Source organism: Pinus tabuliformis, chromosome 5_1 (assembly GCF_031772625.1).
Source record: "Pinus tabuliformis cultivar Carrire ecotype Pingquan chromosome 5_1, CPIR1, whole genome shotgun sequence".
Lineage (NCBI taxonomy): Eukaryota > Viridiplantae > Streptophyta > Pinopsida > Pinales > Pinaceae > Pinus > Pinus tabuliformis.
The window spans coordinates 479,948,370-479,967,937 of NC_142305.1; the positions used below are offsets into that span (position 1 = coordinate 479,948,370).

The 19,568-nt window shown below is 33.2% G+C and overlaps 1 pseudogene; it reads right to left on the reverse strand.

Annotated features, from left to right (window-relative positions):
- Window positions 1-3,964: 3,964 nt before the first annotated feature.
- LOC149165597 (iron-sulfur cluster assembly SufBD family protein ABCI8, chloroplastic pseudogene) lies at window positions 3,965-17,202 on the reverse strand (annotated as a pseudogene).
- Window positions 17,203-19,568: the final 2,366 nt, after the last annotated feature.

Sequence of the window (19,568 nt, forward strand, 5' to 3'; positions counted from 1 at the left end):
AATGTCTTTATGAAATAATGATGTATTGATGCGTGAATCTACTGGATAAGTCTTATTAATTGAACGTAATGCATGTTAAGTATTTACGCGAAGGTTATAATACTTTCTGTTAAGTTTATTAATCACTTAGGCAAATCTGTGTGGATTCTGATCTGAGGCTAGTCTATGATGCGTGTAATTAGATAACCTATCTATTAAAGGTCTGCAGAATTCGATCGTAGACCTTCATGGAGGTCTAGAGGCCATTTGAAGGAAACTACAGCGCCAAGCCCTAAGGGCTTAGAGATTTGTGTGAAGGCAGATCTAAGACATAAAAGGACATCACACTGATCTCTGGATGCAGAAACTTGGTTCCAGCATCCCCCCATACTGCTTTGGGTGAGACTTCAGTCCGCGCTATGCGGGTTGATGCCGAAAGGGCCAGTAGTGTAGGGTTTTGTTTGGCACAACTAACTCTGAACCTGGGTCAAGACCCGCTCACTAGTACAAAATGACTAAACAATTACCAAAAAAACAACTAAAATCTACATATAAATGACCATTTTTCAGTTGGTGACCAATAGTACCTAATTTATAGTATCTTATAACGCAACCAACTTTTAGTCATTTTTAGCTTAGTCATTAATTGGTTTCCTCAATTTTACCATCTAGTAGTATATTTAGTGATTAATTTTTCATTGGTTTAGTCATTAATTGTAGCAATTAATAACCAAATACACAACAAAATATATTACTATATGAATCCTTGAAAAACCCAATTAATGACCAAAAAAATATGACCAAAATGTTGGTCGTGTTATAAGATACTGTAAATTAACTAATAATAGTCATATATATGCAAATTTTAGTCATCATTTAAAACCAATTAATGACCAAAGAAATATGACTAAATTCTAGTCGTATTATAAGATACTGTAAATTAGCTACTAATAGTCATATGTATGCAAAATTTAGTCATCATTTTAATAAAAAAATTATCATTTGTAGTAGTCATTTATCTTTCTTTGGTATTTTCATATTCATTGTATAAACGACTGATTTAGTAGTTTCTATTAATTTAATTTATAATCATTATAAACGACTAATTTAGTCATATATTCATTTTATTTGTGTTCATCATTAATTAATATAAACTACTAATTTAGTAGTTTTAGATTGATTTTATGTGTTCATTATTAATCAATATAAATTAATTAGTATGATTTTGTGACTAAATTTTAAAAAAATGTCATACAATGTGCATGTTTATCTAATATGATAATGCAAAGTTACATATGTTAATTACAAGACTAAATAATATCAAGTGCAAATAAAAATAATTTCAACCATATAAATTTTATTATATAAAATATCAAGTATTGCAATATGAGTTTCCAACTTAATATCAGTTGGACTACAATTTACACATGAAATATTGTTTCATCATTTCAAAACATTATCATTGTGTTGCCAAAGCATTGCAAGTGAATTCACGAACTCTAAAGGCTTGACCATCAATCTCTATGAGTGTGTCTTATGCAAGATATTGGCTCTAAGTGTATCACTAGACATATTCTCTTCTCTCTCTCATTTTGAATTTGTCGCTCTAGTGTTATTGCTCTCCTCTTTCTTCAATTGTTGCTTCTTACCATGAATATTGAGTTCCTCTCCTGAAAATGAAAGAAGATACAATGCAGAGTATAAGACATCAAAGACGATGAATTCTTGAATATAAAATAAAGTAGACTATAAAATATTTATACGACATATACCTCAACATTCGATAGTGGCCACTATGCGACTAGATGACATGTATAAACAAAGAAAATAAAACAACACCATAGTAAATAACACCATAGGAACTTAGTATTCAACCTTCAATAAAACCTTAGGCACAATCATATCAACTAAGTTACATGTTAAAAATATTAGGCAATTGATAACTTGTGAAAACAAATGGAAAAAAATATCAGTGTAAAAAATATCCTTATTGCTTGTTCTAAAAGAGTCATGTTCCTTAAATTTAGATATTATTTTACCCACATTAAAAGTTCCTCGCTATTATGACCTATGTTTTTAGGATCATGAGATTGATCCAGCATCATATTGGATTATGGAGACAAAATGATTCAACTTTCCAAGATGAGTACCTCACCTGGTTGAATGAAGGTGTTCGTTGTGTGTAGTGTCAAAACCTTAGGGAAGCAAAACACTAAGGCCTAATAAAATATATCACCACTTATCCGCTAAAAGAAAAAATTTATATCCCACAATGGCCTCTGGGAGTACATTTCGTTGGATGGATATCACACTCTGAGAGATGATTGTCTAATACAATGAGAAGTGTACATATATTTTCACAATTCCCCTAACAGTCAGACCCTATAGTTGTGTCCTATAATATTAATCATATTATACTATTTAATTATAAATTATGACTATTAGATTATTATTAGTTTGAATAATTAGTCTGAAATTTTGTTTTTAGTATTTCTATATACATGAAAATATTCGGGAAAAAAGGTACTTTTGTGACTAGTTAATTTTGAGTGAATCTAAATACAAAAGAAATTATGGTGCCTCAGTGTTTCTCTAGCGGTTATCTGCTCATTGTACCAATTTCTTCCATGTCCTCTACTGCTTTTGGTAAATTCCTCTTTGATGATGTCCAATGCCAATGCAATGGACATTTATCCTTGATGTTTTTCTGAAACAAGGGAAAGATCCACAAGTAAAAAACAAAAATTAGCCTCAAATATATTATTGTGGGCCAAAATACAGTAATTATATGACAAGCCAAGAAACACTGCACATTAATAATATTGATTAATAATTTCTTTGCATGGTCATGTAATACTAAAGTGTCAAGTAGGGACATTTAAAGTTAGTCATCCATCAATATCACCTTTGAGAGTTCTTAGTAGTTAATACTTCCTATTACACACATAGTAGATCACCAACTTCAAGGATAGCAATATAAACACAACAAAAATGAAATTAAAAGAAATGCTAGGAAGTCAAATGCCAAGCCCTTCACATTACCAAGGCATTCTTAGGCACTAAAACAGAAAATCCTTCCATTGCATCATTTTCACCTTTTCTTTAATTTCTTTAATTGAGAACATAACTTTCATTAAAAAAAAAAAATCATTGAAAAAGGTCTCAAAATCCTAACAAATGCTCGAGTGGTTGTCGTATCAATTAAACAGAAAGGAAATCGTTCGATATGCTTTTAACTTGAGGAATATATTGAAGAATATGAATCTTTCTCATCCATTGCCCCTAATCAAATTGTAATCCGTGGGTTCTAATCAAGTAATCAATTTCCCTCCAAGATAGTTAGGAGATCACTTTGGAGAAGGACTTCTAGAAGCATTGGGATAGTAGTAATGGAATTAACTAGGACGGAAATGAAGCACTTTAGTGGGTGATCCAAAATATTTGAATGCAACTAAAAATGATTTTATACTCCCTCCACACATTTTAAAACATAAAACATTCAGCTGCATCTCATTTATTTTCCACCTTTCTGTAATATGTAATTCTTTGAGCAAGAATAGAGCATTCATAAATATTGTCATGAAAGAGGACTCTTCATAATCCTAATAAGTTGGAATCTAACAAATAAACACTTTCATGTAGTGAATAAATCTTACATGGTATATTTCAGTGATTAAAATGACAACTCTATTCTTAATCTCATGACAACAAAAATAAATTCAACCCTAACTAGTTGGGATCTAACAAATCAAGAATTTCATGTATTAAAGTAAACTTACATGGCAGATCCCAATTATTTGCAATGAAAAAATTATTCTTGATCTTATTACAACATAAATAAATTCAAGAGTACATACATATTTCCTTATCTGAGACAAACTTTGAACACATTCTAAGATTTCATAGAAAATAGCATTATTGAGACACCATCTCATGGAATTATAATCATGTAGATAGATAGTGTTATAGAGATACCTTGCAACACCTATTCAACACTACCTTCAAGCTTCAAATTCATCAATTGATTTACTTTAGTAGAAAATTCTAGTGGGATTTCATTAAATACAACCCGACAAAATCCATTTATGATAGTTGTCGTTGCCCTCTCTGGATCTATCCCCCTCTGGAAATAGAATTCCCCAATTTTTAAGGTACTTGCTTCATGTTCAAGATGGGCTATTAGGTTCTTCACGTGGAAAATGTTGCAAATATTAGATGTATAATGGAAACAAGCATGCAATTCAAGGTTTCTCCTAAAGTCTCTTGGGTGAATTATAAAACACCATCTACTTAAAACATGATATATGGTAGTAACAAAAACATACCCAAGATCCCACTTAAAAATTCAAAATGTTGCAAATAGGAGATGTCTTAAACAATATCAACTATTTAATTTCATAATCACACTAAAATAGACAAAACTTTAAAATGTTGAAAAGTGTGAAAAAAATGGAGTTGGAATATTATAGTTATGTCACGGTACATATAGTTTTGTAAAATGTAACTTCTATCTAAAACACGTATATGTAACTCCTATAGCTACATTTTTTTATCTTCGGTTAATAACTTAATATTCCACCAAAAATAGCATTGAATTGGTTCTTCACCAACCAAGTGGAAATTTTAAACCAGTGTGAAAATGCTTACTCATTCCCCTGCCATATTTCTGATATTTTATTTGTGTGTGAATTTAAGCTAGTGTAATGTAACTTTTACATATTAGACAATTTAAATGTAAAAAATTACCCAAATTGAAGTTATACAATTAATGTATGCACAATAAGATACAATATGCATGAGTTATAAGTAATATGACGTTTACATGTTATATCAAGAAAAACTTTTTCTCATCTCATTAACTCTTATCTTATAGTTGGTGATGAATATAACATTTAAAATTATGAGCCATCCTTGTCATATCTTATATTTAATGATGGATATAGCTTTTAAAAGCATCAAACTTGTTTGTTATTTTATGTATGGTCAATTTAAATGGAAGTGCTCATAATTTTATTCAATATTATCTTGTACAACTGGAAATAAAATGATGTGGGGGCAATGTTTCTATTGATTTTCAAACTTGTTTTAATTACCTAAATTTAGCCTATTTAAAATAAACAAGGGTGGTGTTTCTAGTGATTTTCAAACTTGTTTTAATTACCTAAATTTAGCCTATTTAAAGTAAATAGTTGCACTGACCATCTTATCTTCAAGTCAGTAACTTTTCTTGAGGGCATCTTCATGACATCCACCATCTCTGAAAATTATGAAATATTAGTAGTATCTTGCACTAAATAGGCAATGTTGGCATAAAATATTTTATTGTGTTTTTTACTCCATGTCACAAATTTATTGACATTTTATGATTCTTGGTTTCGATTTCCATGCTAAGACTGGATTGATCATGCATGTTAGGATGTTTAGTTGTGCACACATCATATTTCTCACTTCTAATTGTATAAAATATAGAGAGTATGCAAAATGACATGTAGTGACATGTGGGTGTCTATTTTACTCAATGATATGCTTGACTTTTTAACCCATTCCAATCCTACCACAATGAAATTAAGAGAGACAAGATACAAGAAGGACTATCAATAAATGAAATTAGAGACTTTAGAATGCAACTCAAATTGTACCTGAATGTAACGATAAGTATTTGCAGCTACTTGGTCACCGATGAGCATTGAATCACACTATGAAAAATTCCTTGTATTATGAGAATTTGGTTGCCCCTGCACTAATCCTGTGTAGTAGTTCCTTGACTTTCCTATAGATATAATTTTAGAAACAATCCCACTCCTGCAATTCTTCCCTATATGGATCATCTTTGTCCCCCCTATTGATAGTTATTTTTCAAGGCAACATAATAGAACTCTCCAATTGCATGGTCGCCTTTCAAAACAATGCTTGAGTATTTCCAGGTGATTTTCAAACCAGTCTCTACTCAAGTCCACGAAATCCTTGATTTGTCTCCGTCACACAAACCTCTTTTCGTAATAAAATTATAAATCCCACATCTGTATTCCTCGCCCCCGACATACCAATTCTTTATAGTGTAATACTTTATCATTGCTCCCTCAGTGCAATAGAGATCCATTATTGTGGCATGGAGATGATTGGTGTCATAAAATCATGCATTGCATCCTTCAATATATGTCACATAACTCCTCTCATCTACAACAATAAGATTCCTCTCAAACTGCGTGGTCTCCATCTCATTCATCCTGAAATAAGTGGATATTTCAATGGGTGACAAAGTGTGCTTGGGGATTTAATAGAAGGAGCTATCACTAAAAAAAATGCAATACAGCATAATAGTTATCAACAGGAGGAACACACCTGCCAAGCTACTTCCTAACTAGATCAAGATACTCTCGAATTACCTCTTATAACGAACAAAAGATAACCTCAATTGTCTATAGAGTCTACCTATGCATGGTAGCAATGAAAACGCTGTCAAAAACAACATCTACAACAATGTTGGTCAATCTCTTCTTCTATTCAAGGGCATGCCCAACTTTTGAAAAGTATCAAGCAGGTCAGGGTCCACCTCAACCAGGTTGCTCTTCTTCTTCTACTCTCTTTGTTTAGGTTCAGAATAATAACAAAGGTCTTGGAAATTGATGGGTGGGTAAAAGTTATCAGACTATTTTGGTTCTTCCATTTTTAATCATTGTCTGTAAGCATTGAGTCTAAATTGAAAAAGCCATTCAGGTGCCTTCTTTGTAGGTGAAATTAACCTAACCTTTGGAAAGTTGTAAGCTTTAATGGATCTAAGTATATTCTACTTAAAATATAGTAACATGGTTTAAAACTATAGGCATTGAGATCAGAATCTAAGGATGAAAAAGAAAATATTTTATGTTCATGATTACAAGAAATTTCAATTTCATGTAACAAAGTTTATGGAAGGTATAGTATTTGCATCCTACCAGAAAATTTGCTTGCATCACTCGAGCCCTTTGAATTTGGGCATGGTATATTCCATTACACAAACAACCAACATAGATCCATCTTTACTTTGGATCTACCAAAAGTGGAGAGGGATCAAATCTTTTTTCACTCTATGCTAGTTTGCATGTCAAGATATTTGATCCCTCTCGGCACTTAGTAGATGCTCAGTAAAGATGAATCTATGCTAGTTTAATTCCCCCCTTTAAATAGGCTACATTCCACTTGAATACCATGGGTCAATACCATTGGTTCTCAATACCGTGTTTCAATACCATGTGCCATCTTTACTTTTATTAATATCAATATTAAGGTTAATAATTTTTTTTGCATGGTTTTATTAATAATTTGGCCCATGGTATTTGGCCCATAGGCTTCACCTACATAAAACCTCATTTTTTAGTGTTCGTAAATATAAAGTGAACTATGAAGTAAATATACAAAAAAAAATTATTTACCATACCTCTAGTTTATTTATATCTTTATTAACTTACCATACTTCTTTTATAAATATGGTATTTGGCCCATATTATTTAGCCCATGGTATTAAAATAGTATTTGGCCCATAGGCTTCACCTAAATAAAACCTCTTTTTTGAGTCTTCTTTAAATATAAAGATGTTTATGGACTAAATATAAAGAGAGGTTTTTATTTATATTTTTATTAATTTACCATACTTCTTTTATAAATATTGTATTTGGCCCATAGTATTTAGCCCATGGTATTAAGATAGTATTTGGCCCATACTCTTCACCTAAATAAAACCTCTTTTTTGAGTCTTCTTTAAATATAAAGAGGTTTATGGACTAAATATAACAAGAGGTTTTTATTTATTTACCATACCTCTAGTTTATTTATACTTTTATTTATTTACCATACCTTTGGAGTAAGTATAAAAAGAGGCGTTATTTATTTACTATACCTCAAGTTTATTTATATTTTTTATTTATTTACCATACCTATTTTTTTAGTGTTCATAAACCTCTTTATATTTTAAATTTATATTGTGTTTATACAAAATAATAATATGTCTAAATAGGGCCGACATTAGATTAAAAATGTTAAATGTTAAATGTTAAACATTCCATGTTAAATGTTTACATTTACATTTTTATGTGAGATCTATCCCCATAGGTTGTAGAGCATCTCTCGGCCCAATCAACCACTAAAAAAGGTGAAAAGAAAAAATAAAATTTCATGCATTATGACCCTAGAAAAGTTAGGGAGGAGCCAACTGATCTGTACAATAACGACATGAAAAATTCTTATTTGTCCATTGTCTGTTGATGAATTGTTCGCAATCAAGATCTGCATTATCATAATCATTAAACCCTTTGTACAATAAGGACATGCAAAATGCTTACTTGTGCATTGTCTTTTGATGAATTGTTGGCCGCAATCAAGATCTGCATTGTCTTTTGATGAATTGTTGGCCACAATCAAGACCTGCATTGTCTTTTGATGAATTTTTGGCCGCAATCAAGACCTGCATTTTCTTTTGATGAATTGTTGGCCGCAATCAAAACTTGCATTGTCTTTTGATGAATTGTTATTGTCTTTTGATGAATTGTTGACCGCAATCAAGATCTGCATTATCATGATAATTAAACCCTCAACTCTAGATGAAATTTATGTTTGGATCATATAAACCCAAATTGTTTACCCAAAAGAACACAAATCATCTTTAGTAAAAAGGAAGAACTCTCAAGAGTCCAAATTCATACCCATGTACAAATGGCCAAAATTACAAATGGCCAAAATCTTCACGCCGAATGACTTGCCCTTCCTCCATCTAATCGTGGATACTCTCCTAAGGTGTTTCCCACGCAAACTCCATAATATCATGAAATCCATAGATCATGTTGATGGTCTTCCTTTTTCTGGCATTTCCATTAACAAGGCAGAGAAAAATGCACTGCTACAATGTGATGTTGTAATCTGTGAATAAACTAGAAATGAAAAGGAAAAAAAAATATTTATAATGGAAAAAATAAAAGAAATATTTATAATATAAAATCAAATATATAAATTTCAATTGGGTTAAATGATTTATTTTTAATAAGAATTTGTTATTTTTGCGTGAGACACTAAATTAAAAAGAAGAAGAAGAAGTTAAAAATGATATTGGGATGAGTGTAAACATTTAAATATGGCCTCAATTAATAATAAAAAGTTAAGGTCGTGGAGGCGGTGTAGTGGTAAAGTCGGCCTCGTCATGACAGACCGGTCTTGTGTTCGATCCCGAGCAAGGTCGTAGCTCATCGTGCGAGTAGTTAGTCTAAACCGGGCCAAGCCCACTACCTTTTTACATGACCCGGGAGCGAGCCTGAGAGAGCCTGTTGGTGACTCAGGCGCTGGCCCAAGCGACCGTGGAGCGCGCAACCTTGGCAAGGCTATCCTACAGCCTCCACGCTGCAAGGCAGAAGATGAGCCGCAGACCACTGACGAAGATTGACATGCCCAGCTCGCACTCCAGGTTCTACAGCAAGAATTTTTCTCAGTCTGCTTCCTATGCGGTTATATATGAGTCTGTCACTCTGTCTCTATGTAATTGTGTCGGTTTTATGTTATCTCTGTTCTGTGTCGATGTTCTGCAAGTGTTTATGTCCATGTGTCAGCTGCATGAATGTGGCCCTAAGTCTTTATCCATGTGTCCTCTGTCCATGTGTCCTATGCAATTCTGGCAAGAATTCTCAAGTGTCTACTGTCTGTCCACGGACAAATTTTACAGGGCCGCGGCCCCGTTGTAATTTTCACAATGTAACTCTGCTCTTGATGTAATATAATAGTTTAGTATTACTTAGAAAGAAAAAAAATAATAATAATAAAAAGTTAAATTAATAAAAATAATAAAATTCAATTTGTTATATTTTGATTTTGTTATCAACTTGTGAATAGGCTTTGTTACAATACCATGGCTTTTCAATACTACAAGTCAAAAAACCATAACTTATTTCACAACCAAAATATTTTATAACAATATGACAAGATTATTAACGTGGATATTTTATAAAAATAGCTTTGTTACAATACCATGGATTATCAATACCACATGGCCAAAATATTTCACAATCAAAATATTTTATAACAATATGACAATATTGTTAACCATGGATATTCACCCTCACTTTACCATGGATATTAACTTGTAAATGGGCTTTGTTACAATACCATGGGCCAACACCATGGATTATCAATACCACATCCCAAAAACCATAACTTATTTCATAGTAAAAATATTTTATTTTAATTTAATTTTACAACATTTTTTTAATTGAATCTAAGAGGGAAAGTGTTACAATTTGAGATATATGTAAACCCTCTTATCCTCATGACTACTAAAAATATTCCCATAGAAATTAAATTAAGGTTTTAATAAAATTAAGCTATATAGAACTAGCATAGATCCATCTTAACTAAGGATCCAAGGGATGAGAGCAAGCAAATTGACTAATCATAATAGATTAAAGATACTACATGATTTTTAAAAGTTTTTCATTATTTTATTTTCTTTGATATGATTGATCCAAAATATAGGTTTGATATTTTACAACCAATTAAGTTTTTTTAGATTATATCATTTCTTAAACACGATACAATATGATCAAATTAAGAGAGAGTTGGGGAGGGGGTGGAGAGAAGGAGGGAGATAGTGAAAAAGTTGGAGGGCAGAGAGAGAGAAAGAGAGTGTGATGGGGGGAGAGAGATTGAGGTGGGAGAGAGGGAGCGAAGGAAGGAATAGAGAAGAGAGAGAAAGAGAGATATCTGGAGTTGGAGTGGGAGAGAGGGAGGAAAGAACAAATACATAGAGAGAGAGAGGAGTGAGAAGGGAGAGATGGAGAGAGAGTGAGGGAGAGAGGAGAGGAGTGAAGAGAAAGAAGAGGAGAGGATAGAGAGAGGAAGAGAAGGGGGAGGGGGAGAGATGGAGACATAGAGATAGAGAAGGATAGGGAGGGGGCAAGATAGCGATAGAGTGGATGGAAGAGAGAGAGAGAGGGGGGAGAGTGATTTTGGGGGAGAGATAGAGGGAGGTGGGAGATAAGGGATAGAGAGGAAGGAAGATATGGATGAGGAGAGAGAGATGGAATTGGAAAGGGAGGGAACATGAAAAAAATAGAGGGAGAAAGGTGGAGAGAGAGAGGGGGTGACAAGGGAGTCATGGAGAGAGAGTGAGGGAGAGAGGAGAGTGGGAGGGAATAGAGAGAGGGATATAGATAGAGAGGGAGAGAAGGGGAAGAGAGGGAGAGAGTGTGTGTGTATGTTTTGGGGTTGAGATAGAGAGAGGGAATAGCAAAGAGACACAAATACAAATATAGATATTATATAGTATAATATAACCAATCTAGATCCATATTAACCCTATAACTATAAATTGTCGAGAGGGATCCAATCTCTCCAGTTACAAACATTTCCTCAAGTTTTGCACTAGAAAAAAAAGTTTGTACCTCGAGAGATTTAATCCCTCTCGGCGCTTGATAGATCCGGGGTTAAGATGGATCTAGGTCAGTTAATATGAAATTAAAGTAGTTTTCATTTGATATTATAGTCTTAAAAATTAAACTTGCTCTTCAAATTAATTTCAAATTGGAACTAGATCCAATTAGATTCAATGAATAGATTTTTTTAAAATACATAAAATATCTTTTTTATTAAAAAATATATTTTTAAAATTACAAATTATTAGAGATAAATAATGCAAATTTGGCTCATCTATATTGTGTAACCATGTGAGGATGAAGAAGTGTTTAAGGAAGGATAACCTTTCAACCAATCTTTAACAATCTTTCAATCCCCTATCTCTTGTAAGTTTAGATTGCTTGACACAATTAAGATGACTAACATAAAAATTTGATTCATATTATTGTAGTACTTGCTAGGTAGTTGTATTTTGTTCTTAGACTAAATTAGTCATTCATATTAGTCATTTTTATTTGTATTACTTATTATCTAGTCACATATTTTAACCTGTGACTAAATTAGTGATTTATGTTAGTCGCTTTTAGTTCGGTCACTTAAGATTGCTCATTTTTGGTAGTATTTCACTTGGAAAAGTTGTGGTGACTAACGTTTTTAGTCACCTAGTCACTAATTTCTCATTTTCTACTAGTGACTAAGCCAAAACTCCCTCTTAACCTAGAGAGGAGATCCTCATTTCCTCTTGATTGGGGAATAGATCATTGCTTGTTCTCAAACATTTAAGGAGACTTCTTAATCCCTCTAAAGCATTGGGGAGATTCTTTTACTTCCTTTCAATTGGGAAGATTTCTTGTGTGTCTTCATCAATTCATCAACTACCAGAATTCTATGGAGATATTTAAGTAGCTACATGGCTACTCCTCTTCCTCACATCTTCATCAAATAGAGCTTTCATCTTCCTAAATTTAATGGAGCCAAATTGTGACAGGATTTAGGCCATCAATCTTTCATGTCATTTTCCTCTAGTTATCATCAACAAAGGAATTATGTTTAGCTAATCAAATTAGAGCTTAATCTTAGCTCCCTTTAGACATGAAAGTGATCTTCATCTTTCATATGAACATCAGGTTATTTGTTTGTGTTGCTACCTCTTAATTCATGCTTAATTCCAAGATGATGTAAACATCTTGACCATAAAATCCTTTAAGGATTACCAAAAACATCCACTCAATCCATATATTCATTGAATTGAGTTCAAAACCAAAGTCCTCCTCCAAGCACCAAGTCATCCCTCCAAGAACCTCTTCCAAATAGGTCAAAGATCAACCAAGTCAACAAGGGTCAATCCTCCTTCAATCTACTTCAAATCTCAGTTTTGGCCCCTAGCTTGGATCTGCAACCTCAACCTACAACTCTCAACCTTGCAATAGCTGCCGAAACTCTAATTTTCACACGTGTGGACAGAAGTAGACAAAAATTTGGGTTTCTTATTTCTTCACTTTTGTCTTTTTCTTGCTTCCTTAATTCTCGCTCTTGTTTTATTCTCCTTTCTTGCTTGTGATTGAACTACAGAAGTGTGTGCCCAACATGAGTTGAATCTCCTTCTATATATATGCTTTTCATGGAGTCAAATAACCATTTCTAGGCTGACTTACCATTTGTAGGGTCGACTTGTGCTTGGAGGCTTATTTTGACTTTCTAGACTCAAAATAATATATTTTACATGTTATAATTTTCCCAATAGGGTCTTATACAAATGATAAAGACTCTTTTGACTCAAGAAAAATATTCTTTTGAATAGACAAACCCTAGGAGCATGAAATGCATGCTTGACCTAGATGACCAATACAAATAGAGCATGAAACCCGTGCTTAAAAACAATATTTTTATTTCTTCTTTTGTAACATAAGATATACATAATGACATGAATACAATGACAATTATGAAGACTGAAACTAGTTACATTTTCCAATACTCCCTCTTAACTAGGGATGCATTCATAATTGTACCACTAGTACAAGGATTTTCTCAAAAAGAAGAATTATCATAACATGAGTTGGATTGGTAAGCCATCTTTAAGCACCATCATCATAACCAACATTGTCAACATAGTAAGGCTTTAAGTTGACAAGCTCTATTATGTTATACCATAATGTTAGGAGGCTTTACGTGAAACACCACACTATGTCTTAAGGTATCTAATCCAAATGTTCACTAGGTATGTCCTTTTAGGACTATTATTATCTCAGATTCCCAATCCTCAAAGAATATATGTCATCTCCAACCACCCTTTTCTTGGATACTTGTCCAATTCTCAAAGAGTGTCGGTCAAAAAGACTACTTCCTATCTTAGATTCTATGTCCTCAAGAAGTATTAATCTTAGATGCTTATCAAATCCTCCATTCTCCTTCCTAGTGCCTTTACTAAGACTTACGATTGTTAGTCTTGGTCTACTGCATGACACATGGAGAATATGATGTCTTTAACATCACTCCCTCTTAACCTAGAGAGGAGATCCTCATTCCCTCTTGATTGGGGAATAGATCATTGATCGTTCTCATACATTTAAGGAGACTTCTTAATCCCTCTAAAGCATAGAGGAGATTCTTTTACTTCCTTTCAATTGGGAAGATTTCTTGTGTGTCTTCATTAATTAATCAACTACTATAATTTATGGAGATATTTAAGTAGCTACATGGATACTCCTCTTCTTCGCATCTTCATCAAATAGAGATTTCATCTTCCTAAATGTAATGGAGCCAAAATCTGAGAAGATTCAAGCCCTCAATCTTTTATATCACTTCCTTTAGTTAGCATCAACAAAGGAATTATATTTAGCTAATAAAATTAGATCTTAATCATAGCTCCCTTTAGACATGAAAGTGATCTTCATCGTTCATATGAACATCGAGTTATTTGTTTCTACTGCTACCCCTTAATTCGTGCTTAATTCCAAGATTATGTAAACATATTGACCATACAATCCTTCAAGGATTATCACAAACATCCACTCAATCCATGTATTCATTGGATTGAGTTCAAAAACAACAATTGTAGATATTCCTGCCTCAACTATCATTATGCTAATGTGCAATTTATTTCCAGGTAGCAAAACATATATTGACCAAATAACCAAAACCAAGACATCATTATCAAAATTACCTCAATATGATAGCCTCTTTGGATTTTCTTTACTTATGAGATCAACCTCCTTTCACACGATCTATTTTAATATTTTACCAAGATCCTTCTCTGTGCTTATCATTTGTAATGAAAGTGCCCATGGAACAAACTAACCAGCAAGATGCAATCTCTTCTTCCTTGGAGTTGTCATTATCAACTTTCTTTCTTTCTTTAGGAAAACATATTCAATGTTGATCAATATCATCATCTTTAATTAATGTCATCTTCTGGAAGAGTCTTGATCTTTAACCATTCCAAAGTATGCCAAACTTCTTGTTCCAAGCATCGAGTAACCATATGGAAGACTTATTAAGCACATTTTTATAACCAACTCCTTTTTCAGTATTCTTGTAGATATAAACTCTACCTTAGAGAATAAATACTTAAAAACATGCATACATTTGCTTCCATATAACCATCTAGCCATACTTTCTTTGAATGAGCTTGCTTGCAACCTTATTGAAAATAAGCTTTCCTTTAAGAGGAGAAAGACTTTAAATGACACCATCTGCATACCTTCAAGATGGAATATATGTACCAGTCATAATGCTTCTTCCAAGAACCTTCCTAAATGATGGTTCTTATTGGAGGATATTGGTGATCCTTCTTCGTAAGATGTCTAACTCTAACATTATGTTAGAAAATGCTTGGATGAACTATAATGTGCAATATGGTCAATTTTCTCATTCTTGTAAGCTATATTATTCCTTTCAAAGTAATTTGATCATGTAGATTCTAATTCCACTACTATCATATGCTTATTTCTATGATGCCATGCTTTTATAAAAACCAAGACTCTTTTAGAGAATGCAATGGTGTATGCTACTATACTTTCTAAATTCTAATAAAATAAAGACAAATTGCAAATGAACCTAATAGAGATGGAGCTCCCTTCAATAGCAAAGATCCATGGGATCTTCTCCTTTCGGCTTCTTCTTAGTTTCTTCCTTTTCTTTAGCTATGTGATCTCCACTCCTTTCCTTCCTTTTGCTGTTTTTCTTATTTGGACAATCCCTCTTGAAATGTCCATACCTGTTATATGAGATTTATGATTGCAAACAAAAGTATCTCCCCTAGGTTTGGTGGCTAACCTAGAACAACAGAGAGACAAGGAACCCAATGCTTTCCTTAAAGTAAATAGATGATGGAATGAAGCCTACCTGGAATCTGTCGCAAGATTCGCTCCTTCTTTAGCTTGAATGCTCCAATTCTAGCTCTGATTGCCAAAATTAGAACCTGCACAGTCAGATAACACAAGCCAAGAAACTACGAGATCTATGCAATATCATCTAAATAATCTATTCAATAGATCAACATGGTATTGAAATACATGAAATAACAACGTCACATATAGGAAAAAAAATTATTTGCATTAATATAAATGGAAGGAGTTACAACCATAAATAGATGTTGATCTTGTAGAGGAGCTCCTCCAGGTTGACTTTTCCTTTCCTTGTCACAATGTACACCTCCAATAACCCTAAATGCATGAAATGAAACCTCTCACAATAGAAACATAAAGTTAGATTCATTCTCCAAATTCCAACCCCTTGCATATGTAAGGTTGTAAATATATAGAGGAGTGAGGTAAGTTGGGAGTTTTTATCCAATTACTAATCTAAGGTTTTAAATCTACCTTTGATGGGAGGATGGGATCAAAGGATAAGGGATGGAAAATCCAAATTACGGTAGGATAGGATCTAAATTTTTTATCTGAGGTAAATGGTAGTAACAAGTTCTAGAAGTTTTTGAAAGAGGAAGATTCCAGAATTTCTCTCTTTTTTCGAATTTCTAGAACCAACGTAGGTGAAAAGTGGAACAACCTATAGGTGATCAACGCATGCCATAGTGGAGCAACCGATAGGTGAACGTTGTCCAATAAGAGGCCAGGGAGCGTTGGTCCTAAAACTGGCTCAGATGATGCAGTTTCAAGCATAAACTATGGGGAATGAAAGAGGCATGCTTAGGGCTTTGTGCAAGATGATGACAAGGGGGAATAGGATGTTGATTGATCCCATTAGGAGGCCTATTGATCGGATGTGAAAAAATGGCCTATAAAAATACCTGTTACATCCAAAGCATTTTATCTTGGAAATATCGTATTTTCCATTGGACTTTCCAAACTTCCTTTTCTTCTTCTTCTTGGATTTTGCAACAAAATCTTGATATTTTTCATTAGATTTAGTGTCATCCTTTGCCTTTATCCTTTTTTCTTCGAAGATACATTGAGGCCATAGTTCATCAAAAGGATTAATATCCTTTCTTAAGTAGACACTAGTTGTAAAACTACTCTTATCAGGTGGAAAAACATTTAATACACAAGTAGTCATTTTTTAATCGGAAATGACCTCACCAAGCCCTTGCAATAGGTCCCTTATTTGTGAGATATTCATAAGATAAGTGGCCATATATTCATCCTTTGACTTCCTTATTCTATATAGTTGATTAATCAAGGATATATTTTGACCTGATGTACTTATAGAGTACAACTTTACCAACTTATCATAGATTGTTTTAGATGACTTCAAATTAGCAACAAAGGGAAGGGGATGATCTTTTATGGATTCGATAAGAATATTTTTTTCCCTTACTTCTCCCTTCTTGTATATTTCTAATTCTTGAGTCTTCTCTTTATCTAGTTGAGTCACCTCACCAAGAACATATTCCATGGCCTCATTTTCTATGAGCACCAAATCAATCCTCTTCTTCCGTGCTAGGAAATTTCTTGACCCAACGAGTTTTTTGCTTTCTGTTGTCCCTTAAGAAACCAATTTCTTTGTTGTGTAGAAATTGTGCTTAAGACATTAATGTTTATTATTATTGTCACTTATTTGTATGATGTATCTTCAAGTGAAGGACCTGAAAGACCTGGTTCTTAACCCTTAATACTTAGGTGATATGAAAGTCTCAGAATGCCATTTGATTGCTGAATATGAATGCTGAGTGGAGAATGCTTTGAGAAGTTAGAGACAATATGTTGTTTTACACAGAAACTATTATCTGTAACACTTTGGGAAGTTAGAGACAATATGTTGCTTTACACAAAAACTATTATCTATAACTTAGAAGAAATGTAGAAGTAAGGGTTTTAAGTATAGGAGCACTCTTTTAAGGAATTTTAACTTCATTCACATAAGTAAACAAAGACCTGTAGCTTCATTACTATACTTAAAGAAAAGAAGACATATGATGACACATAACAAAGAAGTCACAAAATCATACCCAACAATGTGTGGAAAACTTCTGATTCTTTCATTAATCAACAATTTATAAAAAATACAGTAGCCTAGTCTCCAGGTTCTTCAAAATTTGAACCTTTTTTCTATAATTTTTCCTCTTTTTATACATCATGTGACAGTTGATAATCACCAAAACTGTCAAACTGCTTAACTATCTCCTAACTGTCTAAAGTAAAAGTCATTACAGAAAATTACATTGGGGGGTAAAAGACACCTCATTCTCAAGAAAACAAAATAACAAGGAAGAAACAGAAATTAGAATATAACTGATGATGGTTGCTCGTTGTTTAGATCTGTGGCTTGATTGTTGATGAAGTTTCTCTGTAAATGTTCTGATAATAGATAGACTGTTTTAACACAGCGAAACTGCATCGTTACAAGATTCCGTGCGTGGATGTGGGTAATGGGCCCACGTATGTATCGGAAATGTCCTGATTGGCGAAAACACAAAGAAACTCGACCAATCACCATTCCTTCGGAGTTTCGTTCATTCGCCTCTAATTCTAGTTATTCAGCTAAAACAGCGGAATTGGTTGATTTACGTGAAATATGGCTTACCAAGGAACTGAAAAGAATTTAGACTCTAGTTCATAATCTTATCGTGTACGCCTTTTCCATAGACCTTTGCCTTCCCCATGGACCCAATAGGAAACAAAATTGTTGTTAAAAGACTTCTCGGGTCCGAAATTTATAATAAAACCCGAGAACTTTTCGACGTGATATCCGTCGGATCTTGTCCCTTCTTGATGAGTGGTTGTGATTGATCCGGGCTTCAACAGATTAAACCACATTCTATAAACCATCACGTCCATTTTCTGAATTAAACATCGTCCTTGTTAACCACGCAATTACCGTCGGATTTTCATTCTTCAAGGGGACGACCCTAATCAACTGAGGTTTTAACTCAATTTTATAACTTCTTGCGTCTGATTTTTTAGTAAACCTCACCCTTGTTAACCACGCGATTACCGTCGGATCTGTTGCCTTCCAAGTGGACGGCTTAGATCTTCTAGTGGGTTTCTCACGTTCAAAAGCCATTAATAATATAAAATAAGCCATTTCTTTCAAATTTCTACATTTCCTTTTATTTCCGTTATAACATAATATTTGGTTTTTTTCATTTTTGCAATAAAACTGGAAAAAGAAAAAAAAACAAAAAAACAAAAAACAAAAAAACAAAAAAAAAAAAACAAAAGGAACAACAACAACAAAAAACAAAAAAACAAAACAAAAACAAAAACAAAAACACAATGGATGCTACAACACTTTCCATGCAAAATGTAGTTATTTGATCTATATATTGAGACATGGAGCTTAAAATGGTAGTTACTTATCAAATGAGGGTTCTTATTGATGATGTACCCAACTATATTAATGATTTCAAGACCTTTAAAGAGACTTCAAATATTCCCTAGAATGATGCCTTCTAGGATGCCTTCAACAATAGTGTCTTCAAACAACTTCAAAGAGTGGATGATGATCCCAAGATTCTTTGATGCTTCCTTTTCTTCAAGATGATGGAGTGTACTAGAGATTCTTCAACAAGAGCTTATTATTACTTCCTTCAGTGAGAGATTGATCCTCCTTAAGATGATGAGGTCTTAAATAAAATCTTGATATAGTAATCTTCCTTCTAGGTAAATAGGTCTTCTTATTATTCCTTGTGTCTTTTTGAAAATGATTCCCCTTTACAAGCAATCCTTGCTTATGTCAATCATATGATCTTCAAGTTTACTTCTCTTTCTGATCCGGATTGGATCATCATATTGCTTTTCATCCATCTCGATGCATTCAAA